The sequence below is a fragment of the Poecilia latipinna genome, unplaced genomic scaffold, assembly GCF_001443285.1.
Source record: "Poecilia latipinna isolate Pla-1442-1.1 unplaced genomic scaffold, P_latipinna-1.0 Scaffold219, whole genome shotgun sequence".
NCBI lineage: Eukaryota > Metazoa > Chordata > Actinopteri > Cyprinodontiformes > Poeciliidae > Poecilia > Poecilia latipinna.
The window spans coordinates 254,146-280,612 of NW_015112835.1; the positions used below are offsets into that span (position 1 = coordinate 254,146).

General features: G+C 38.6%; 1 protein-coding gene across 1 annotated transcript in view; it reads right to left on the minus strand.

Annotated features, from left to right (window-relative positions):
* Positions 1-26,467, minus strand: part of LOC106947047 (leucine-rich repeat and immunoglobulin-like domain-containing nogo receptor-interacting protein 1) — a 174,891-nt gene that overhangs the window by 89,668 nt on the left and 58,756 nt on the right. The window contains exon 2 of the mRNA XM_015031832.1: positions 7,038-7,198. The gene's annotated coding sequence lies outside the window, so the exon portion shown is untranslated. The remainder of the gene's footprint in view (positions 1-7,037; positions 7,199-26,467) is intronic.

The following is a 26,467-nucleotide window of genomic DNA, read 5'->3' on the forward strand; positions in this document are numbered from 1 at the left end:
CGTCTTGGTGACACTTAAAAAGGGATCTTTTGTAGGAAAAATATTGTAAAAAAAAAAAAAAAAAAAAAAAAAAAAAAAACATTGTTAAAGGGTTAATAGAGGAGCCATGTTGTGATGACTTCCTGAAGGCGGAGTCTCATAAACAGCAGGAGTTTTTAAAGAGACAGAGGCCCAATTTCAAGATGTAAAATTACAAAATTATATTTGATATATGTAGCATTGTTTTTAACAACTAAAGGTAACTTGACGGCTTCTGGATTGTACTATAAAATGGTATTATATACTCTAAAACACATAACACATACCTCTTTAAACATAAATTTAACCTTAAACTACATTAGATTTCCGCATGTCAACAACTACATTCTTACAAGATCATCATCAGCTTGACATGGAGAACTTATGCTCTGAGCCTTTATGGAGTCATACAAAAAACTCTGGTGTTTGCTTTCTAAATACATATTTAATGGGGGAAGGTGTCTGTGACAAAGAATATGAAAACTGAATCAAAAATGAAACATCTGTAATGAGACAAAGACTGACAGGCCGCCTCAAGTCATGACGAGTCAATGATTTTACAGACTCTAACAACTGAAGTAATTGCTTTACTCAGGTGTTCGTCGAGGGAAAAAAAAATCACGACAGGCAAGCATACAATCATGGCCTCCAATCAGAAATACTCATATATTTTGCATTGGAAATTTGACAAGGCCACCTGTTTAAAATGCACCCGCCGTGTTGCCCCTGTGAAAACAACATTAGTCTCGATTTCACAAACACGCTGTTGAGGAAAAAAAAAACAAAAAAAAAACGATGCGGGCCACTTCCTGCAAGTCGAGCAACAATGATCTTATCGCACGATCTTATGTTAAAATCCAGCTGTTGTTACCATTGGCAGCCTGAGACAGTAGGAAGCTTTGAATACTTTCAACCAGGTAGGATGTTGGTGCATCCCAGAGCGATTCGCTTCACATTCCCGCTCCGTCTCTTTGACATGGATGCAGCTCCCCTGCGCGGCGGAGGGTATTCATAATTCAAAGGTCAAGTTGCGGGGGCTTTTGTATGCATGACGAACAGGAACATTTCTCATTCCAGCTTGTGGAGAGGTGTCCTCTTCTCGTTCTTATGCAAATGATGAGTCGCTTCTTTTTTTTTTTTTTTTTTTCCTGGTTTTAATGCGGTACACACTCTGTGCTGTGCGGCAGGATTCGATCTCCTCTCTGGCGTGAAAGTACAACAGCTTGTGACGCGCCGTTCCCCGACGACGGCTAAAACGCCAATGTGAAACCTGCCTCACTGCAATCTGTCTTTGTTTTCACCAGAGGAGCGGATTGCTGTGATCTAAATTTAACCATGTTAATACATTTCAAATGTGTGAGTTTTATTACTTTTGGCGGCGTTAGTAGTAATGTTAAAACAATAATTAGTGTACTTTGCAGCAATTTGCCAAATGTAACACGCAGCGCTGCGTGATTATGCAGTTTTGTTGCCAATTTTCTCTCAAACGTTTGCACTAATTTAAGCGAAATCAACGTTTATTGATTTTATTGGGCTACTCCGACGTTTTTTAAATGTGGAGGAATAAAGCGTAGAAAAACAAATCAGAACAATACGGGGTTGTTGATTTTTTTATGATGATGATGGAAGACGTCTTGGAGATTATACAATGTAGGTCAAACAGAGAGGGACAGTTACTGACCATTTCTGTTTGCACAATCTTTACTGGGTTCTACTTTATCTTTGTGTTAGGATTCAGTGTCTGGCGACGCTTGATTTTGTGTCTGTTGTCCATTTCCGTCCATCCTTGCCCACGCAAGAACATCTGGGAAACTGAATAGATTTTTATGCAATTTGGCCTTTCATTCACACGTAAACCCCGTTTAATATCACTAAGAACTATTATTTATAAAAAGTCCAACCAAAGTGAAGATTTGAGAGTTCTTCTTGTGTGTGTACATTGGAAACATGAGATTTAGAGGCCCGCGCATTGCAATCTGCAACAAATAATGGAGTGATGACGTCGCATATTGTGACGTTGTTTGGCTGTGCTTAATCCCAAACAGGAAGTCAAGTTTGTTTTTGAAGGATTGTGATTGGCTGACATAGGTTTTGGCTTTGCCCTACACTGCCCCCTGTGGGTTTGTTTAAAACAACACTCAGTGGTTTAAGTTAGTGGGTTTGTGTGGATGAACACTTTTCTTTAACCGATCTGCTACGTATGATATTACATACAATACTTTTATAAAGACCTGGTCTTAATTTTTTCATATGTTTGGGTCATTATCCTGGTTTAACATCCAAAGATGATTTTATTTTATTTATTTTTTGTTAGTTTACTGGTAGATGAGCAGCAACAACTCCTGTTGTTTCAAAGAGTTCAATTTGCCTCTGACAAGGTTCACAATATTTTACCCCTTGTTTTAAAGGAGCAGTACTATGTGTTTTACAGGCACATAGTGCCATTTGACAGTATAATCAAGTAACTATGTTATCATAAAAATGCTATATATTAAACATGAATTAAAAGAAATTTAACGTTCTGATTTAATGCCTTGAAATTGAGCCTCTGTCTCTTTAAAAACTCCTGCTCTTTCTGAAACTCTGCCTTCAGGAAGTCATCACAACATGGCTCCTCTATTTTTACCAGCGTTTCATTGAGTAGTAGCTCCTTAATGAGCTCACCTGGTGTTTGCTAATTGCTCCTGGCTAGTCTGAAGGAGCTGAGTGGGACTGGGCTGCTCTCTGAGGCTGGAAGCTTGGAGCCTGTAACTCTAAGGCGGGGCTTGGTCCAACCAGACATTTTGCACAGCTGAATGGTTGCCATGGAGATTAAAGGATTTCTAAAACATCCATAAAAGACTCAAGTCAACACTCCAGGTATGTTTTTGCTGAGGGAATAACATTATAACATGATTTAAAGCTAAAAAAGTTGATTTTCCATAACACTGCTACTTTGATCATCTGTAGCAGGAGAATCAGTAAATGTAGCAAACGCTAACCAAAGCAAAACACTCAGGTTATTTAGAGTACTATGTAATTTATTCCTTTTTTCACTTTCTCCCTAATCATAACTCGAATTTTCATCTAAGCCAGTCAGACATGATACAAATTACAATCTTAAATCCAATTTTACTGCAGTTGAGATGTTAAATCTCGCAATAATTCCACTTTAAACCACACTCCTGTCTCCAGTGACTGCAAATATCTGCAAACACATAAAGAACAAACAAACAAAAACAAAGACAGAAAACACTGGCCAAGCTAAGCACTGAATCAGTAAACGCTCGGTGCTTTATTTAGTAGTGAGCAGGGTAAGCTATGCTATTTTTCCTCCTGGCACCTTATGACAATGCTGAAAATACAATAAAAAAAAAAAAGAAAAAAAAAAAGAAGGAGCCTCACCACCTCGCCTGCGCGCCTCATACATCTTCAGTCATGCGGAAGGCCGTCCGTCAGTTTTACTGCACATTGGCTTCCTCTAAACGCGGCATCGATGACTGATGACCCTAAGTGCAACTAGATAACTACAGCGGGGGATGATAAAAATGTGAGAACACACATCCTAGACAGGAAATTGGCCATTTTTGAGCAATTGGCACAAGGGAGCTGAAGCGACGGCACTCCTTTCACTGCTCACTCCCTCGAAGAGCCGGAGCGGCCCGGTCGTCCACGGTGAGGGAGTTACAGTCCACTGAACATATTACTGACGTACACAAACTCTGTAGATCTCAATTCTTTTCACCTTAGCCGTCACTTTTGCTTGCGGCCGTGACAACGGGGAGACACGGGAAGGTTTGGAACCAAGCGAACAAAAAGGCGCCGTAAAGACACCAGAACCAGGCATTGGAAAACGACGGCCCGGTGAAACGAGGGCAACGAGGGAAAGGAGGCCGCCTGTAACGAGGGATCATTGAAGATTAAGGCCGGCTGGAGCATCAGAAGCGACAGGCAGGTGTTTGAAATTAAGAGGTGACTCACCTGTATTTCACAGTCTGCTGAATTGCTAAGTGGCAGTTTCACAGCATTTCGTATCTCTTCTCTTTTTCATCTGATCTTTTAATCTTTTTTTTCCCCCCCCTTCAACGATTCGTGATTGATGATGACGCCGATCTGGAAAGCCATCGCTGTCGATGAATGACTTGCCCCCTCCACCTGAGTTTCACGGCTTTACGTGTGGCGACCAGAGATCAAGATGACGGATAAAGGAGGAAAAATAAAACATCTGAATGAACAATGCTTGAAATATCAAACAGCTAAACGCTCATCTGACAAGTTGAGTTCAAATACCAGCACGTTGGTTCCCATTGAGGGCTCTGGGTTCAGTAAATACTTTTGGTGATCCTAGAAACCGTTAACTCTGGAGTGTTGAACACAACCACTTGCCGTAGATTTCGTATATTTTCATTTTGTAAACAAAGATTTGAAAACTCTTCTGTCGCATCACATTCATGCACTTCTTTGTCGTAGTCGATTAAGTAAAATGTGAAAATGTTTGTTTTAATGGCTTTTCAACTGATGTCAATTGGGAGGTGAAACCAACCGCGGCTACACTGTTCACCTGTGGAAATCCATTTAGAGGAGATTAATAATTCATAAACATGTTGTAAGAAAGTCCTTTGGGTCTAACCTTGAACTATATCCCATCTCAAAACGGAAAACAATTTCTTTGATGATATTGGCTCGTCGTTCTTTAAAACTGAACAGCAAAAACAGAGAAGGACTGTGACTAGCTCTCCTTTCATACTAATGTACTGAGAAAGTCTTTAAAAGGTCTTTATTAGGAATTAGATGGTGGATGTTACCAAATAATAATGTCTACTTCTTTAGTAAAACATTCCACCATAACTTTAGTATGTTCGCCTTTTGAAAATGAGCTGAAATAAATATCAAAAAAGGCTGGAGGAAAGCAGGAAGATAACATAATCTACATTATACAGATTTCAGTCACAGTGAAAGCCTTGGCATATTTACGTCCACCATTCGCCAGCTCAACCTGCCTCTTTTACGGGCAAACTGGGTCATTTATTCCTAAAATGCATAATTTATCTCTCTGCCTGAAAGTCTATGAGTACCCTCATGAAGTGCTCACATAAATGCAAACCTACAAGTGTCACTGAAAAGGACAAACTCTAGATTTGTCTTTCTGGAAAGTGATCCCTGTGTACATGGGTCTTCTGCTACCGGTTGTTGATCTGCAGCAACAGTCTCTGTTTACAATCCGGTCCAAGTTGTGTGTTCCTCAGTCTGTGGTGTAAAAGTGAAACGGTCGTTCTTCACGTCTGAATTCTCCACAGACATCTGGCACAAAAACATAACGAGGTATTTGGCCAATCTAAGCATTTAGCATGCTGATGTGAGTGAATCTTCATGTGTACAGACAGAGCGACTGCATGACATAGCATGAGGTTATGTCATCTTTGAGTAATGGCTGCCAGATTAACACAGCATATAACTCAATTTTGCAGCAGTTTGTGTGACTTGATTCCACAGGATTTTTTGATGTGACCAACAAGTCGACAGCTGCGTTTTCTTATATGCGTAAATTGGAATTACGGAAATCAATTTTGTTTAAAGTTAACATGCCATTTTTTTTATATTTTTTTTAAGTGATGTTTTTCAATAAAGCATTTCTGCGATGGCTAGAATAAGGCAGTTTTTCGGCCGTATCAGAATTCGTGTTTTTTTCGCCTCACATGAGTCACGTGATCAACAACCGGATGTTATTACTGGTGGAAAACACGAAGAAGACGACAGAAAGTGGCAGGAGGATGATGGCGCAGTGTGTTTTTTAATGACATATCACTTATTTGTGTGTGATTTTAATTGGTTTCTTATTTAATGGAAACACTCCCATTGCGAAGTTGTGTTTTTCCTGACAACTTTGCAGTGGCACAACTTGGACACATTTGTAATGGAGACACAGCTAACGGCAGTCGGACTTAGCCGGAGTTACTTGTGAAACTTATGACTTTTGTTTGGCATGTAGGTCCATATTACATTGTATGCTATCGACATTGAAATATTATCTTGCTGTATTTATGTATGCATGAATCTGACTAGCCATTCTTTACCTCCATATAAAAGAAGTCCCCGTTTTAGCAAGCCCATATTTTTACAGCAGGACTCAATAGGAAAGTCAACCCCTCAAACCATGATGTGAACATCGTTTTCAAAATGGGAGGACTAATTATACTGGTGGAAAAAAACAAAACAAACAAAAAAAAAGGGCACTGCCATCAGCATATGCAATTTCCTTGAAAGGACGCACTTGGTCAGCAACATTACTGGAAGGTGACAAAATGACAGCGGCTTAAATGGCAGGATCCAGGCTTCCCCTGCCTAACTGCAGTATGATGCCCCAAGCATCATACTGCCCCTTCCAGCTCCGTCCATCTCAACCAATTTATCCAGAGAAATTACACACACGAAACTGAGCTTGGAAAAGATGTCTTTGGTGAAACACACAGGTCAGGACGACCAACCTGACCCGCTTTTAACTTCGTACAAAATATGACAGGCTGTGAAAGAGGATTTTTTTTGTTATCTACGAAATAGACTGCAATGGAAGCTCATTGACCTTTAGCCACTTTTTAATATTTGTTTCCTTTTTTTTTTGAGTTTCTAATCATAATACATTGACTACGTCTAACAAGAGTGCCGAAGACGTGAAAATCAGAAAGTAAAGTTAAAGAAAACACAAGAGAATCGTGTAATGCGTTAGCTACATTTAGGATCCGTTTGTCTTTTGCCTTAATTTTATTAAAGTAGCTGGAGCTGCAGTTGTTGCGACCGAGACACTAAAGACCAATCGCTTCATATGGGATCCAGCATAGTTTGTACCTTAAAAAAAAAAAAGTCACATTCCTGTTATTTTCTTCTGCTTCTTTAAGCCTCGTCCTTAAACGTTGATAACATTTTAACTTCTTCTGCCAGCACTCCTAAAGTTATGAGCTCTAAGCCAACAGGAGTGGTTCTTCCCAGTCGAGTCCTGAGATCACTCCAAACGTGCGTCTTGGAAATAAAGCCTCATCGGTTACCTTGAGAACGCTCCCAGGTAGTAATTGGTGGCCTGCTGGTCCAGGAGATGTGCTGGATCTGCTTACTGCGTGGAAAGTGGGAGGCAGGAGGAGTGAGCCGGGTCCCTTCTGCACCTAATCCACATCTCCTCGCAGCGTTCCCTCCTCAGATGATCAGCCACCTGCAACAACCAACAGGGGAAACTTCATTTACATTTTACTGTGTAAAATCACCATCCAGTTTGTTATCATTACCTTTTAAATTTGATAGATAGCAATATTACAAGACGATTGTTGGTCCTGGGAAAGGAAGCAAAACATAATATTCCTCATAAAGTTTTATACCAATATAGATCGACTGTGTCTTTTAACTAAAATGTTTTTTTTTTTTTGTTTTTTTTTTTGCCATCAAGAGAACTTTAATGTGTAACGAAAAAATAAAAATAAAAACCTCTTACACAACCGCTGCCTTTTCTTGGCTCAGTAGAAATCCTCAGGTGTAGTTCAGTACAAAATGTGGCATTACAAAACAAATAAATAAGATTAAGCTGATTATTGGATGCTGATTTTGGAATCATATTTGCTCGCGGTGCTGCTTACATCACTAAAGAGCAAAAATAAAAAGTGAAGGTCCATACTTCCTTCACTCCGTTCTCTAATGAAGAAGATAACGACCTATTAGATACAAAACACCACAGAGATCACCTTGTTTTTGTTAGTTTTTTTTTTTTCCTTCCTGCCTTCAGCAGTTCATCCTGCTAATAAAACTCTCAATCTTTCAATCTTGCACTGAAACAACAGACATGAATCGTGGAACCCTAAACTCTGTACATAAAAACCTTCGCTGCTCTTCGCCTGGCTGTAGTCTTGATTTGCAGGAAGTTGCTGCTTTATTTTAGTTTGTTGCAAGACATGTTTACTGATAAGAGAAGACATGAGCAGCTGGTATTAAGTCTAAGAGTTAAAGCCAGAACACAACCGACACAATTAGAGAAGCAAAAATGCTCCATGGTGATGACTGCTGCAGTGTTAGGAAGGATTTTTTTTTATAGCTTGTGAATGAAAAACCCTCCTTGCAACAGATTACAGCAGTATTTCAGACTTCTGGGTTTCATGTCCTTACTTCCCCGTCTGAAATAACCACAGGCTTCATTTCCCTCTCTGCTGGGGAGAGACGATCAGCCTTCAGAATTGCATGAGAACTCTCTCTGGAGGCTCGGGGACGCCCGAGTTAATTTGTTCCTTCATTACATGAAATAAATCTCTAAATAGATGCCGGTGATCTTATTAATATTCACATTTCGAATCCCTTTTCTTTTTCTTTTTTTATCTGCTGCAATATTTTACATTTATTCGCACTCACAGGAATACCTGATGACAGAGTCGGTTCATAATTATTGATGCGTCGGATCAGAAAAAAAAAAAAAAAAAAAAAAAATCGTAGAATTCACTGCATCAAATTATCATGAAAGCTAAGCCGTGATTATCAGCACAGAGTCCGACGGAGTGAGAAGCCAGGCACGGTCAAATGAGCTGGCAATTTTTTTTATTTTTTATTTTTGATCTTGTACATTCTGACAGACACATGGAGCCGGATGATACATTTAAATGAGAGGAGACGCAACTTCCCTTTGATTTCCTGGCTGGGGAAAAAAGTCAGACGGCGGATCCAAGGCGACGTGTTTGAATGTATGCGCTGCTGTAATTCATCTGCAACGTGATTGGCTGAAACAGAGACACGTTGATGTTCAGTACGGGCGAGGTCGCTTTGAAATATGTCACAGCTAAAAGAGTAGTTGCCCAAATTACACCGCAAAAATATTTATAACTCGCACTTTTGACAGATTACTACGGAAGACAATTAAGAACAAAAACTAACTTATTCATAATTATGACTTTTTTTTTTTGAAGAATTATAGGGGAATAAAACACAAACTTTGTGCAACATTATTGAAATGTCATTAGTTAAAGTCATGATTTTGAGGGAAAAACAGAATTTGAAGAAAAAAAAAGTCAGAATTGTGAGATTTTTTTTTTTTTTTTTTTTTAGTGGCCTAATCCTCTTCCTTAGATCACATCCTCAAACTGTATGTAACTTTATTGAGATTTCATATGACAGACTAGCACAGAGTAGCAAATAAACATTAACTCAGGGAAATCCAGTAAGGATTGGTCATAACTGTTCACAGAGGGAATACATGATTGAGATTTAATGAACCTAACAAATTGCCAGAGGTGCAAATTTTTCAATATTAGCTGAGGATTTAATCATATTTCTATGAGTGCAGCGTTCAAAGCTCTGGGGAAAACTTGCAGGGTTGTTCTAAACTTTAAAATGAACATGAGGACGCAGCTCTTAATTTACATCCATCTGTTGTCTATACCGTGCTTATATTTGCAGAGTGTTTGTGCCTATTGACAGCAGTCATTGGGTGAAATGCAGGGTAACTGGGCAAGTTGCCAGTCCATCACAGCGCAAATAGAGACACACAACTGTTAATATGAAAAAACAAATAATGAATTGAACAATGCCTGATTAAATCTACCAGGTATGTTGAAATAAAAGAATAAGACTATTATCTTATTCTGAAAACGACAATACTAACATCCACACTTTTTTTGGCAGGAATCTTAAAAAAATAAAAATAGAAAAGCATAAACTGATGTCTCACTCTGTTGTGTTTTACCTTACCATGTATGAAGGCACTCTCCTTTTTCTATATATAGTGTTTGGACTAGGTTGAGGTGCATTTCTCAAAGCTGCACTGGAAACACTTTTTTTCACACTAGTCACATGATCAACAACCGGATGTTACTACTGGTGGAAATGACGAAGACAACAGGAAGTGTTAGGAGGAGGACGGCGCAGCGCGTTTTTTAAATGATTATCGAGTGAACAAACTTATTCATGTGTTTTGAATTTCGTTTCTTATTTAATGGAAACACCCCGATTATGAAGTTGTGGCTGTTTGACATCAGAGGAGTACTGATAAAGTTTTGCACACGTTTGTAATATTCAATATCTGATCATCTTCACCACGTCTAGACGTGTGTATAATAGCTGCTGCAATGTGATTGGCCAGTTCCCTTTTTCTAAGCAGCCATTTAACAGGTGTAACTACAATGTGGTTACAGAGCACATATGACAAAATTAGTTTTGGCCTGTGCTAAACTGAGTGTTCTGCAGTATCATATTCGTAAAAACATTATACTTTATGGCATCTTTTCTTCATGTAACAGTAAAATACAAGGTAGATATTCATTATTTTGTCCAAAAAGTCATTTCTTTGTTGCTTTACCGTTTAGCTGCAGTCAACCACTGGCGATTTAAAGGCCTCTACCTTGATGTTATTTGGCGTTTTGTGATTTTCTTTTCAGCACACGGAGCTCTTGAAGTGAAATCCAGCCCTGTCCACTTCACATCCAAACGTGCCTCCGGCTGTTCCGGCTGCAGGCAATCGGCCCTATTGTTTCCTCGCTTTGAAACCCTTCACAGTGGGCTTCACAAAAAATCATTCCCGCCACTTTGTCACATATACGGGACCTCGGGGAATATCGCTCTTAACGCCGCTGCCTTCCGCCTCAGCATGCAGAAGCAGACGCCACATGTTGTCTGTGAAGTGTAGCCGAGACTCAGAAGGCATCAAGGACACTCGAGTGACATAATTGTGAAGTCAGGGGTGTGTGTGTGTGTGTGTGTGCGTGCGTGTGTGTGGAGGGTGTGGGGGTTAGCAGGTATTACAGTGTAAGATGAAAATCAGCAAGCTCTCCTTGAAAAACCTTGACATAATCACAGCTCAAACCTGAGGCACATTTTCACACCTGGCAGGAAAAACGGATCCCAGAAAACATGGAGGAGTCATTGATAAACAGAATCTGCAAATTGTAAATGAAATTAAAAAAAAAAAAAGAGAGAGGAAACTAGCACATGATGGAAGATGGGGGAGGTTATGTAAGGCTCCAACTGGTAAGCTTGACGGGAAAGCAATTTAAGGGGTGAGGAAGTGATTTAATAAAGGAGATCCAGTTCAGCAAATGTATGCAAAGGTGGATTATGAATCAACAGCAGCTTGTGCGCAAGAAAAAAAAAATAAAAGAAAAAATAAACCTGGTAAATTTCGACGGTGTGCCGGCCTGATTTTTACAAATCATCTCCATGAGAAGAAGCATTTGCCACTGATAGGTGGGGACTTTCATTTTTACCCCCCTGTGTTTGTGACAAGATTAGGCTATCTCTCTGCGCGCACATGTATGACTGACTCCTTGGGGCTGCTTGTACGCCCTCCCTCCGTCCCAAGGCAGGAAGCATTTCTATTTTCAATGCGATTAGCTCTCACCACAAGCCATCTGACAGGCAAAAGCATCACCCACATGGCACTCCCCCCTCCAGGGCATCTAGCAGAACTTATCATAGCCGCAGTGACTAACAGGCATCCCAGGGAGCGAGCCTTACAGTAGGACTCGCTGTGGGGAACGCAGCTTCACCCTTTGTTATTGTTCAGTCATCTTTATATGGAGCGCTTTCCACATAAATGCCAATTTAACTTGGTCTTTGATTTTTTTTTTTTTTTGGAACTCCAAATAAATACGTAGTTTGGAACAGAGTTGGATCTAACAATGAATTTTGGTTAGTCTTTTAATTCTGTCGTCAATTATGAGCGACTCTGTGTTCAGTCGGTTTCTTTCCACCGATGCCGACGTTGAACAGTAAAACTGTACGAAAAGGGACACTTTTAGCACCAGCTGGAATTAAAACAATCTTTAATACCCAAAACCGTGTTGACTAGCTTTTCTCTGTAACCACGTTCGTTGTGCCATTTTGGGGAATTCTGGTCGAAGGAGGAAGTTTTCTTTCCCCCCTTGGCGTGCACAATGGCTTCGAGGTGCCTCTTAGCAAGTCGCTTAGCCTTAACTGCACTGTTGGGACCAACTGTGCAGTATGTGGTAGGAAAGTAGGGTTGTAGATTTGCAAAAATGGGAAGTGATTACATTAATTGAATATGGTGGGATGTTACAGGGAAAAACAGGAATGAATTAAACTGTTGCGAAGCTCGTCAGAAAACGTTGTATTGCCTGGGTTTAAACGTGAGGAAACATCACAGCGTCACAGGCTGGTGTATAAAATTTGTATTGATCGTAAGTTGTGGTACTCATAGTACAAACTTAACAGTTCCCAATGCAGTAGGAAGAAAATAATACAACTTGCTTGTTTTATTGTTTTTTTTCATACCAAACTACCCTCTTACCATCCTGCAATGAAGGCTAATTGCTCTTTATATTGCATATTAATGCTCCCAATGTTAGATATGATTTTTAGCTGAATTAAAGAAAAAGTAGGTTTAACTTCCCTGCCACTCAAAGCTTGTGGCATTCCAAGGTGAGGGAGTCTTTATCAGTGCAGACAGACCATCTGCATAGCGCAGCAGGACCAAATTATCGGGCAATTGCCGTAACATTTGTGCACTTAAATTCTATAGCAGTCGAACATTTTTGTTTTGGTTGTATTTTCCCAGAATGCCCTGCTCTGAAGTCCACTTCCTGCTTGTAGTTTTTGTCACATTTGGCATTCCACTCCCTTATTCTGTTTGTTTGTATATAAAGAACTTGGTGTTTTTTCCTTTCCTGGTTTTTGGACCCTTTTTAAGTCACAGTTGCACAAATTAAAGACACATTCAACGTCTTCTTGTCACTTCCTACAAGTCGACCTGCCAAGACCACATGCCATGTTCGCTTCCAAAAGACAAACGAAGCAGGTGAAATTGTAAAAACCAGACTGTAAAATGAATCCTGTGGTGGAACTGTGGCAGCTGTGGTTGCATTATGATTGTCGATTTCACGGTTAAAACTGAGGCTGGAGTTAGTGGTTTACTGTAAAAAGTTTAAGGAAGAAAAAAAAAAGAACATGAAAACAACCTATTAAATGTACAAACTGAAAATGTGCAAATTTCAGTTTGTACCGATTCATTTATTTACAGCAACTTCGCATCAAATCAACAGGAAGATTTGTGGGGGGCTAAAGCTCTGAGCTTTGTGTCATAATGTACATGCAGGCTGCTTCAGTGCATTCGATTCTTCAATAATAAACATAATTGTGATTAGCCGCCTGAGATTCGACTGATCAAAATATTTCTCAGATAAGCCGGACACTGAAAGATCATCCTTTCCCTCTGTTCACATCCACAGACCTGCTGTCTGTCACATTACCATGTCTCACTTGTTATGCAATCCAGGACTAACCTTTGTGGCTCATTACAGTTATACTTCTACCTCAGGAGGCGGATCAGCAACGTAGCATCGGTTGGTCAATGCTTCACCTCAGGATCTCTTGTTGATTAAAATAGATAAACCAGGAAGCAGAAAGTCGCATGGCTGCACGAAACTTGAACAAAAAACAAGGAACGAGCATCACACACCACATACGCACACACACACACGACACTGTGGCAAAACCTGTTTGCAAGTTTCAGAAAACTGGAAATGTTGCAGATCAACCACGAAGTGACCCAAGACGTGGAGCGATAACAGAGTCTCATAAAAATAAAAACGTTTGTCCAATATAAAATGTTTATTTTTTCTATGCATGGAAACTTTTGGCCCACCTTGTACATTAATTAAATTAGGCCAAGCCTAAATTGAATAATTTAATAGTTGTTGACATGATTGATTACTTGATAGTCGACCATAATGGTAAGAACTACAATCACAACGACGCCCTATGCAGCAGGTCCTCCTCTGCCTCTCACCATGTGACTTAGCATGCAGACCAAGTTCAGAGTTTGCAGGCCGGTTCTTACTTCTTAAAGGTGTTACTATTGCAGTGCATTTACCCCACGTCTGGTGGTCTACCACCCAGCCTCCACATGGCCCCACCTCAGCCTATACAGAATCCTCCCTGCATCCTGTTAGCTCAGCATCCCTTTCAGTCGGGACTCGTATAATTTACGCCCTACAGAGCATCTTTCACCAAAATCACAGGCAGCAATCTTGATAGAATTTTTTTTTAAAAGTCACAAACAATTTATCACACTTGTACTGTAAGGTATGGCATTTCAAGGGTTAAATGAGGAAATGGTGTTTGGGGGGGGGGGGGGGGGTTCCCCTTTTCAAAAAAAATTCCCACCCTTGGACTGGATGAAGCCTTTCTCCACAGACAAACTGAATCAGACGCTGAATGGGAGCTATAATTACTGTCTCTCTTCTCACGTTACACCCGCCCATTGTCACAGCCGAGCTGCCAGTAAACAATGGCCGTGTTCTGATGAAGTGTCTGGACCAAAATGCTTCACCAGTCCATCCGTTTGAAATGTTCAGTCCGGTTCCAACACGGAGTCACTCAAGTACTTTATGCAGGAACCGAGGTGGCAACAGGGGACCGATGGTGATCCACAGCCACGTCCCAGAACCGTTTCGTAAAATAGCCTGATGTTAAAATTGATTGCAAAATCCATAGAAGTCGTTCACAAAGCATCTTTCAAAGCATGGCATCATTTTTCTGCTTAGGGTAAACGACATGCCATCATTTTTTTTTTTTTTTTTATGAACAAAATATAATTTCAGGGACTTTGCAGGGCTTTGTAATTGGATCACATTAGTAAGTCAAAGTTTTGCTGTGATCACATCCAGTTTGTCACCCTCTCCGTTTTACTCATAGCGTTTATGCTAATTGTTTCTAGCCACTGAGCTATCTGCTACTGCTTCAGATGAATGACTGTCGAGATAAACGCACGGTCAGTCGTCCACATACACACAGCGACGTCTCCTGGTTTTTAACCGCCATCGACTCAGGACAGCAGGTACAAAGCTCTTGATTCATTCTAAGTGCAACTTCAGAAGATGATTTAAGCGTTATGGTTCTCAAACCGCGGTACAAGTACCTCTGGTAGTACCTGCCTTTAGTGGCACTCAAAATACATTTTGGTGTCAATTATTTTCAAAGTTAAATGCAAATGAATGAACTGTGATGTGGAGCTACTGAGCATCAACAGCCAAAGAGGAGAAGATGTTCAAGCATCTTTGCTCGTCGGAAACTGACGAAAGAGAAGTGAAAGGGAAAAGATTTAGAGAATTTCCAGCTTAAACTGGAGCAATCAGCAGATGACCAGAACACGGACCACTGGATTTTAATCATGTTCCCAGTTCAAGGTTTGAAAACCAGCAGGATTTTTTACTTGATATGCTCTTTGCCAAAGCTAATTTAGCTTAGCAACACAAGCCAATAAGAGTTTATGTGCAATTAATACTTTGTAATTTCATACGGCAGCAGCATAATCAAAAGTACAGATGAATTACTTTATTACAGTTTTTTTTCTTTGCTACAGATATTTCCACGTTTTATATTCATGTCGGCCATGTTTGATTTTTGAAGCGAGAGTTTGTAGGATATCCTCAAAATACTGAGTCCTGGAGGCATTTCTGGCCATTTTGTCCAAATTAAAACCCAAACATTTCAGCTTATGAGTGGAACAACAACAGTTTCAGTGGATAACAGGTTTCTTGCCTTGATTTTACGAGATAACGCATAAACATATTTACTGCAGTAGAGCTTGACACAAAAAGTCAGAGAGCCACTGATTTAAAACCGTTTTGTAACATTTCTTTTGTCCTGATGTTTTAAAAAACAAAGTACTGGAAAACTACTAAAAACTTTTTTTATTTATAGACCAAACAAAGCTGCTTTTGATTGATAGTGTGTGTTTACACCAAACTAACATGGAATAAATTGATTATGATTATATATTTATATATATATATATATATATATATATATATATATATATATATATATATATATATATATATATATATATATATATATATATATATAAATCTGTTATAGTATATTAGCAAGGAATTGCCTACTACTTCCAATGTTCATGTTCGTTTTCTGTTCTGTTTTTCAATGTGTCACATTTATCAGGTTATGTGTGACAGGAGCTTTAGGGCATTAACTTTTTTTTCACTATTGTACCCAATGTGTTCAAAAAATAAACAGCGACGTGAACTGAAGGACAAACACTCTTGCTCTGAAATGGTCGCAGTAAAAAGCATTTAGGTAAAGTTAGCGTTTTGTAAGCAATACATTTCTGAAAGCGTTTTAATGGGATCTGCTCTAAAGACAACCCCTTGACACGAGTCATCTCGTTTCCCAAAGAGGGTCCCACACATTGTGCACAACAAAGCACTTATAAACAAGATTACATAAGACTAAAAACAAACAGAAAAAGGCAGCAGCACACGGTTAGATTTCCACCCACACTTCAACACAAAAGCTTGAATGCATCCATTAATTTAGCAAAACTTAATAGCATTCAAAGAAAAATAAACACAAAACAGGTTTTGCATATAATTATAAGCGTATAATTATATATAATTCTCACAGCTTTTTGCGGCTTCGCTTCTACAGATTTAAAACATTACTCAGTCATTCCACCGTGTCACAAATAACTCATTAAACGAGATGCCTGGATTTCGTTTGCATGTGTGTATTTGGTTGATAACGGCGTCTGGGGGTAAATTTCATGTCAATATTCTCATTAAAACACATTAATTGGGGGAAAACATCGATCCACTCAATAGTTATCATCCGTATTTGCAAGGCAAACAGCTTGTGATGACAAAACGAGCTCCTCACAGATGTTCTGCCGTCGCATCACATTTCAGCAGACACATCTACACCCCATGCTTCGGTGAGCTCATAACTGTATCAGGATTTCATCACGTTGCTTTTTCTCTGTCACTTTTTGTTTTGTTTACTTCTGTTGTGGCAGAAAATAGCTGGTTCCAGCAGCCATTTTGCCACATCTTCAAATTACAGCCTTGTCTCCCCGCATTATTGTCCAGGTTCTGCAATATAAACAGTTTGCCGTTTCTTGCACATCTAATAGCTAAATTACACACATGTTGCGTTATTGTATTTGCTCTACTGATTAGCGGAGCTGCTGGATGTGACTCTGTTGTTGAAGTCCATACAGAAACTTCAGCAGTCAGGGTTCTGCTTCTCAGCTGCACTTGATTAATAATTTGATTATTAACTCTGACATGAAATTTTGCTTACAGGGACGTCAAAATCCATTTTCTTTATGGTTTTGATTGTGTAGTTTTTATTTTTGCTTTATTTATTGGTCTCTGTGTTTTATTTTGTATATTTACACAACATTCTAGTTACAGTGTTAATTGTTCTTTACAAAATTAAAGACTATTAGCCTTTGAGAAAGTGAAGATGCATTTTTAAGCCATCATCAATATATTACTTGAAAATGTTCTCAAAAGAACAATATTATCATTTATAGCAATGATTACTGGGATAAAATGTGTCATCGTGACAGGCTTTCTCCTCTCTATGTCAAAGTATTAACGAGTCGAATGCGACACAATCTATTCGTCAGCTAAAGCCAAACGGTGGAATCTGGCCTTCGACCGCAGCTCTGGAAAAATCTGTTGACCTAGTCAAAGTCCAGACCACAACGTGACGGCGCTTTGTCAGAAACTAAAAGGACAAATTCCTGCAAACTTAACTGAACTGAATTATCACTGGAAAAGACAGGGGAGCAAAAAGCAGCAATGTGAAAGACTGTTAAAATCATAAATCAACCATAAATGTTTTTTTTTTTTGTGTGTGTTTTTTTTCTCTCAATGTTGTAAAATCTTAGTTCTAGCCAAGTTGCTATCATGACTATTGATTTTCATGGAAAACCGTCTTTTTACAGTCGCTGTTTGTAATCAGCGTGGCTCTTGTTAGGGCTCCGGTCAATGCAGAGATACAGTTTGTGTATCTAAACTACTGAACACACTGTTTCATGACACATTCAGTACCACAGTCTGTGTGAATAAACAATTATTAGCTTCATGTTTACATTTTGTGCTTAGATTTCACTCCCACTTGGACTTTGGATGCTATAAAACCAACATATGAACATGTATCTCTGCAATTGCTCTGTCAAGCATAAAGCTCTAACTTTATGCTTGATAAAAAAAATAAAAATAAAAAAAAACCTCTATGGGACAATGCACACTCTGAAACTTCTCCAAGCTGATGTGCACAAAGGTTTTATGAGTTTTACACAGAATTGCTGCCTTGTGTAAGATCTTAAAGGCTGTTTTGCAAACTGTTGTATTGTTTTCCCCTCATTAAATTAGCAGCAAGCTGCAAATAACACGAATGTTTGTGAATCGGACTTGAACTGCAGTGCATTTGTGCCTGTTTTACTCCACTAAGCTTAGGTGAGTAAGGCAAAATTTAACACCCTAATCGAATTAAGCATTCCTCATTTTTATCATCAACTCGCGGGCCTCTGTTATAATTAGTTGTGGGGCTTTAAATAACACACGTGCGTTTAAGTGCGAAAACACAAGCCAATAGACTAACCGAAGTTAACCTCCCACGAGACGACTTAAAAAACTTTTGACCTGCAAAAGTAATTACGTTCTCCCTGAGCCCTTGTTTTCCATGGTTCACATCTCCTGCCCCCTACTAGCCTCAAGAAGAACTCTGAACTCATTTTTGCAACTTAATTCGAAGCGCAATACAATCAGGGGAATTAGGGGAACATACAAAAGTTCGGGTGGCCGCCAGACTTAAAGAGTCACCGGGGAGAAAGATGCTAAAAACACGGGTCGGCCTGTTTGTGTCTTTAATCGAAAAGCAGCACTTTTTACGGGAGCTAATGAGAGAGTCCTGCAGCGGGAAAACTTTAATTAGTGCAAACAGAATCAATTACTCATTTGTGTATCGCAATTAAAAAAAACCATGTACTCATAATTTGGCCTTTTGTTTAATTTTGTTTTCCTTAAATTGGGAAGCATCTCCACATGTAGTGCCCATATAAAATCAATATGCCATCAGATTTACGTCATTATTTATGGCAACCTCTTATCTGTGCCAATTTTAATAATGTATTTTTTTTTATCTGTCTAAAGCAAATCTTTTTTTTTTTTTTTTACAGCAATATAATCATTGTACTAAACAATGCAACAGCAATTTCCTCAGGTTATGTTGTAAACATAAGAGTGAAAAGAGGCTCCAAACCAGCAAACACTGTTACATTTCAGATCAGTGGTGATCAAAGTTTGTGGTGGCAACTCCAGGCCTTGGTTACTTGGTTTCCATAGTGATGCACAACAAACAACAGGGCTGCAAATAAAGATGCTGTGAAAACATTAGTGACTGGAATTGGAGAATTTTCAGATTTGCCTTCTGGCTCGAAATGCAAAAATCGAACCTTTCGCTGTCCTGGGAAGCATTAGCAGGCTGCCGTCCAACACTCTTCAGTGCAAATGTTCTTACTGTCAGAAGAACACTCAATGTTAGCTCATGTTAGCGTAGCGCAGTGTATTGATGTAGAAAAGTGGTTTATGGTAAAAATGTGCTTTTCTACTAGCTGCCTCCACAGAGAACCAGACCTCCTGGTCCTGAGGTTTTCCTGCCTTCTCTATTTAACACGTTTGCTGTTTTGGTTGTCTGGTTGTTTCATCCTATACGAATATTTGGCATCATGAAATTAAATGCAAAGAACTTGACATTTAAAACACTAAAATGATTTTTACTGTCACAGTATTACCACTACGATGATTGCAATGTGACATAATATGCAGCATTATTTATAGCTTCACTCCGGCACTAAAATAAAGGGCTGATTCAAAATGTGTTGTTTGATTCAGTTTGAACGTATCTGATTAACGAAAATATATTTTTTTTCCCCACCAATTTTTATGACTCGGCTTATGCAGCGCGGCACAGACAGGCTAGAGCACGAGCTCGAAAGTTCGAGAACAGAGTTGGGCAATATGGACAAAAAAATATCTTACAATATCATCAGTGTGCATATTAAAAATTTTTGACAAATCACAATACATTTTCAAATTAACAATGGAGTTTCTAAGATAGCATCTTTTTTACTATACATCATTAACAAATGACATTTATTTTTAGAAAAATCACAATCAATTAAAAAACATAATCAAGCGTTGTGGAACGTTACGGGTTCTACTTTCTGAAGTAGTAACACCATTTTTTGAGCACAAGCACAAAATAATGTAAACAACTTTTACACTGCTGGTTGCAATTCTTTTTCCAAAAAAAAAAAAAAAAAAAAAAAAAAAAACTTGACAGTGGCTCCCTTATTGAAATTAAAACCTTATCGTTATTGTTTTCTGTTCTCCGACACAATAATATCATAATTCTGTCGGTGTTGGTTGCTCTGTTTTAGAGCCATCACAATAAATAAAAGTTTAACATGCAGTCGGTCAACTGGTTGGTTAGAATCGCGGGAAAAGATCCCCGAGTGACTTTACACTTGGGATCAACTTTATATCCGTTTCAATTCGTTGCGGCTCGTTATCGCCAAACCCACAGACGCGTCTGCTCAAAATGTTTTGGTCTGGACGGGGAAACTGTGCTCCGTTTGCCGCTGACCTGTGGACCTGCGGCTCAGTCATGAATATTTACGACCTCACCGGGAGGCCATGGAGACTCATTATAACGCCAGGCTATTATTTCAGGCCTATCGTTGTTTGAACAATGTAATCACTCATGCTCTCAAATTGGAAAACTAATGAAATTGTAATCTTGGGATAAAATGATAATCTTACCGTGAGTTTGACTAATCTAGTATGTGGAAAAAGTGAAGAAAGAGTCTAAAGCAGAAGAAAGAGCAAAGCCTCTTATGAACTGTTTATTTCATTTTGTGTTTTTTTTTTTTTTGTTTGTTTTTTCAGATGGATATAACCAATATGGGTCCAGAGAATTTTTGTCTGGATAAATGAGTATTCTTTCAAAACACGTATTAAAGAAACTCATCAAATTCAAGCATTTACACACAAAGTAGTATTTTTATCTTTACTTTTGTAGCGGACAGATTAACTCACATGCTGTGGAAAACGCCGTCTCTAAATGGAAATGCACCGATTCACTTTTTTACATTTCCGATAACGATATCTGAGGTATCGGCTGATACAAATCCGATACACAAAAAACTGAGCCGAACTGACTTAAAATGTTTCTTCTTTTTAAGCATTGACATACTGAATTATACATTTATTGGATAATTCTGCAACAGCACAGCACATTTATAAACACCAGCAGCTTCACGAGCTCGATCAAAACAACTTCAATTTGTTCAGTCAGTGGAACTAGGAGTAGAACAGCCGACATAAAATCGATAATAAAGTTCATTTCAAAAACCTGTTTTTGTTCAGAAAAAGCAATTATATCCTAAATATAATGTAAAATAATTAATAAAGCTCTGAGAACTAAGCACAGAATTAGACTGAGTAGATCTTATGGACTGGGCACAACATCACTGATACCCAATGGAGAATTTTTTTCAGTACCGGAACCGACGGGTATTACTGTCAGATCGGTGCGTCTCTATTTATTTATAATGCTACATTTCCAATTGTCAGTTAATGTAATGTTAATTTATCTCACTAAATCAATTCAAAAAGTGAACCTCACGTCATAGATGCACTAGACAGTGACACCTTTATAAATGTATTAATTTATTTCTAGTCATTTTGTTGAGTGGCACACTGCTGCTTAAGTTTAGAAAGTCACAACATGAAAAAAACAAAAAGAGACCAATAAAAATAGATTTTGAGTACAGAATGCTTTGTGACAGAAATGTCATGTTGGGGAGGAGAAGTTGCAACAAGTCGTGACTGGTGATTCACATCAGTGACCTGTTAAGGATAACAGAAAGTCAGGTGGAAGGAAAAAGTGTGGCACAATAATGTACAAAAGCAGCAGGATTACCAACAGGTTTAGGAAGTTTGTTAAGCAAAGCTTATTTATGAGTTTAGGAAAAGAGTCACAAGACCCGGACTGCCCCAGGAGCCGGTGCCTCGGGAGTGGCAACACGACGACAAGCTCAGGAGATGAGTTATACATGTTCCTTTCCTTCTTAAAAGCTTCTTCTGAACCAACGACCACTTCAGAAGGCTCTCACACCAGCTAAGCAAGGGGAGAAAACGTACCGTCACTCAGTGGGGTTTAAAGTTTTCAGAAGCACATAAATGTTTAATTTTCTGTCGGAGTGCAGAGGCACAGGATCTGAGCTGCTTAAGGTCTTGAGTGGACTTTCCACAGACACTCATGATTTGGTGAACAATCTCCTTCTCCGTCTACTGTGAGGTTCTGGCTTCCCTCTGCATCATGAGCAGCTGTTGCTAAAAAAGGAGGTAATTATGGAGCTATTGTCATTATATCTAATCATCTAAAACTGCAGGATTAACTTTCATTAAAAATTTGTTTTTTTTGTTTTGTTTTTTTCCATATTTGTTGAAACAGTCATTATGCCGTGACAGTGGAATACCAGACAGGAAATATGTGAAAAAAATTGAGCTCCTCTGCCTTTCCTAACCGTTCCCTTTGCTAACTGAAAACAACCAATTAGAGCCAGGAGGCGGGTCTTAGCGCTGTCAATCAAGCTTGCATACATTCTGATCACACGCTCCACATTTCTCTCTGCTGCACTACAGCTGGTTCACCACAACTGAATTGTGAATGCTAAGCTAGTTAGCATAGCCACCAATGACAGCAGATAAGTCTTTCCTCAGATAATCTGTCTCAATTTATATTGTCACAACATCCTGACAGTTTGAACAAATATGTAAAAAAAAAAAAAACGTTTTAAAAAATGTAAATAATGTAGCTTTAATTCAAACTCAAACTAAAATGAAAATATTTTAATTCTAAGACAAAAATCCCTAAATAATTCATTCTTTAGGTTAATTTTTAATGTCCCGTTTGGTGAGTCTAAAGTGAGAAAGAAAAAATAAAAACTGTAAACCAATTCAGTTGCGCTGAACGAACTGAAGATTGAATCGAATTAAATTAATGATGAAAATGGACTCTTCTTTTTCATAACTCAACAGCTTTTAGGTTGCAATAAATTAGAAACACGCCCATCATCTTAAATATGAAGTTCAAATCAACAGAAAGGAAAATAAGAACAACAGAAGTAAGAACAGCAGATGCACTGAAAAGACTTAAGATTCAGTGAAAATGCTGCCAAAAGAAGTTGAGCTTTTTCTGTGAGTGTTTGGAAAATTGAGATAAAGAAAAACTGGAGTGGCGTTTTAGGGTCTTAAGATTAATGGCAAATGCAAATTTGTGGTTCTGTAAGGCGTCCAGCGTCATCAAGCTGGCTAAGACTCAGAAGTATAAATGGTAAAACTTTGAACGGAAAAGATAATATTGTGCTGACACACTTCCACGCAGTTTCTTTCAAAAGTTAAAAAAAAAAAAAAAACTGATTAAAGATATTCTCTTTTTTTGGTCTCCTAGTTTAGTTTGAAACAGTGGAAGAAAACCTCATGTATAGTCAAATGAATCAGACTAGAGGAGAGTCATGGCTATCTTAACTTGGTTTTGGAACCAGATGCACTTTTATTGGTTAAAAAGAAAGAAAAACAGCTTCTGCTTGAGGACATCATGTTCTAGATACTCCAGGTATCTTGAGATTGTTCTCAGCTGTAGTTTGTCCTGTAATGTTTGATCTGTGGATAACAAAAAAACAGTCACAAATTATCAACTACATTTAATTTTGACTCTGAAACGTATAGAGTCTTCCACAGTTTTGCTACTTTTTTCAAGGATTTCTAAATAATCATAAAACAATAGAAAACTGTTCTCAACCTCATCCTAAAGATAAACAGTTGAAAATATATGAAATTTATGGTGGCTAATTTGTGTCCCAATTTGAAACATCTATCTTGGATTTAAAGCACAATTCACTAAGCATGGCTAACACGGGCAGCTGAAACAGTTAGCATGTCTATGTTGCGCCCTTCTGCTTCCTTATCTACTATATTTAAAAGACGACAAAAAGTTTTGACCTTATTATTGTAAAATGAAAGCTTTGGTTTATAATTTGTGAAACAAGTATTAAGTTTGGCTACAATGACAAGATTAACAGCAGCTGCTGACGTTGATTTCAGCAGCTGATTGTTAGCTGTGTTAGCTAGCTGCCGTATCCTCGCAGTGTGTGTAAATGGCTTTGAGAAGCCAAAGTGCTGCCACACTGATGTGATAATGTGATATATTGTGTGGAAACTTCTTTGGTTCTTTGGTAAAATGGCCAGCTGGAGACAAAGTAAATTTTTCAACATAGATATCTGGCGTCAAGCTTAAAGAACCCACTGAGTTCATAGTAAGAGCTCATTTATGGAGCAACCGGATAGAGCTTTACAAGCTGAATTTTACTTAAAAAAAGAAAACAACCAGTCATTTTAAAACTGGGAGATTTTGTAGCAAATGTATAATGTTAGTATGGAACAGCCATTTTGTTTTATTTGCATTACCATCACAGAAATCAGGCTCAATAAAACCAACAAACACAAATAAAGCGTCCATAAATGGTCGAGTGAAATTGAAAATTGCTCACACTTTAGAGGTGTCAGCTAGAGGTGTTTAGCTAGTCATCAAAATCAGACTATTTTCCATTCCTTGTTTAAAATGTTCCAAAAAAAGAAACAAAATATTCCTTATAGACATTTTTTTATTCTAGTGGAACGTTAAGCCATTGTCACCTTCCTAAAATAGAGGCCTCAGTCTTTTTTTCTTTTTTCTTTTTGCCAATATGTGACCTCAAAGAAAACCAAAAATTAATAATAGCTGGTAAAAGTATGCAAATGTTTAGGAAGGCCAGAACTCTGTGCAGCTTCTTGTCTGCCATAATGTTGGCTCCCTTCACTTCCATCCAGCAGACTGCTAACCGAGATGACTTAAATTTTAAGTCAGCCTGTGGCAGAAATCAAATTAATGATCAACAAATGAATCCAAATTGTTATTCAGACAGATAAATGAAACTTCGGTTCAGGTCGTAACACGACGGTTACGTTGGGGAACATTTCTCTGCCTTTGAAACATTCTCTTTGTAAAACATGCAGTCAAACTCTGAGAAACTTCCTTGACCTTTTCCAGTGGCCCAACTCGGGGAAAAATCTGCTTGGAATAAGTGAATATAATCTTATCAAACCTCAGGTGAGGCGTACACAAAGGTCTCGGTTCTAAGCACAGCCAATCTACACACACACACACACACACACTACCTAAAGCCCTCCATCTCAATAGGCTTATCTGTGATGTGCAACTGATGAACTCCTTGAAGACTGCGAGTTTTGCCTGTGTGGATGGACTGCCGGAGGGACAGGGGGCTTGGTCCATTTCTCTCACACTGGTAGATAAGCGCCGTCTGTCAGATTGATTGACGTTTCAAAGACGGACAGCCTCCGCCGTGGTGGAGGGACTGCACCTTCCAGGCACACACCTTTTTCTCAAGACTGGCTTCAAATGCAAACAATCTGCACACATCAGGAAGGAAAACACGACCCGCTTGATGACGATTTGAATATTGACACAATTAGGTTTCAGACATGAAAAGCCAAGGAAGAGACGCGCTGGTAATTCAGAATTGGAAACTTGAGATTCAAGAAACATGCCTCGACTTAGTGGTTAAAGGAGCGGTGTTATGCAAAATCGACCTTTTTAAGCTTTACATCATGTTATATTATTATTATTATTATTATTTCTTTATAAAAGTTACATACTGCAGCTTTAAGGTGAGAATCTTTAAGTTTCCACACTACGACATTGTTTTTTTTAACACTTTAGAATAATTTCCAGGTTAGACTAGCAGTGTACAGGAAGAGGATGGGGTTGGACAAAACTCTTTCTCTTGCACCCCATTATATTGACATGAAGGAGTGGGTTAATAGAAACCTTTGTATATATTGGTACTGATAATTGGCCTATGCCTTTCTAGTACATAAAAGCTAGGGTTAGTGGTGATCAAGCTGGAAGCCCCTCGTCAATAATATTGATACGATTCAGTCAAACACCATAATCCTGAGTTTTTAACTCAAAAGGACGACTAGATGAACTACAATAAGACAAAGTAAATGGAATACGCTGTGCAAAAGGTAATTATTTACAGATTTTAATAAATAAAAAAGTCTTTCACAAACACTGTCTCATACTTCCAGCGCACCGTCATAACACCTGGCTTGCGAGAGTAATGAACCCAACTGGGAATCGGCTGCGGCGCAATATTAAAAATCTGCCATGCAGCATGTGCGCTTATCACTCTTCTAATAAGGCAGCCACAGTGAGCCGCAAAAAGTACTTTTTCCATTTCACAAACAAAGACTAATAAATAAATAAGTTGTCCTTTCAGAGACGGGTCTTTGCATTACCTTATAAATGGGAAAATGGTAAACTTACTGACACATGCTGCGGTAAACAAAAACTAGTTACACGTTACAATAAGAAGAGCCGGGACGGTAAAACAGCTTGGAATTTGATAGCAGAAAGTCCAAAATGGGTCAAATTATACCATGTGGGTAGAAAAATAGTGTATAAATTCACGTTGGTCAAGTTAGCAAAAATATTCCCCTCACACCTCCTATATAAATGTTTTTTATTTGAGAATACGACGAGTCAGTCAACATTGTTG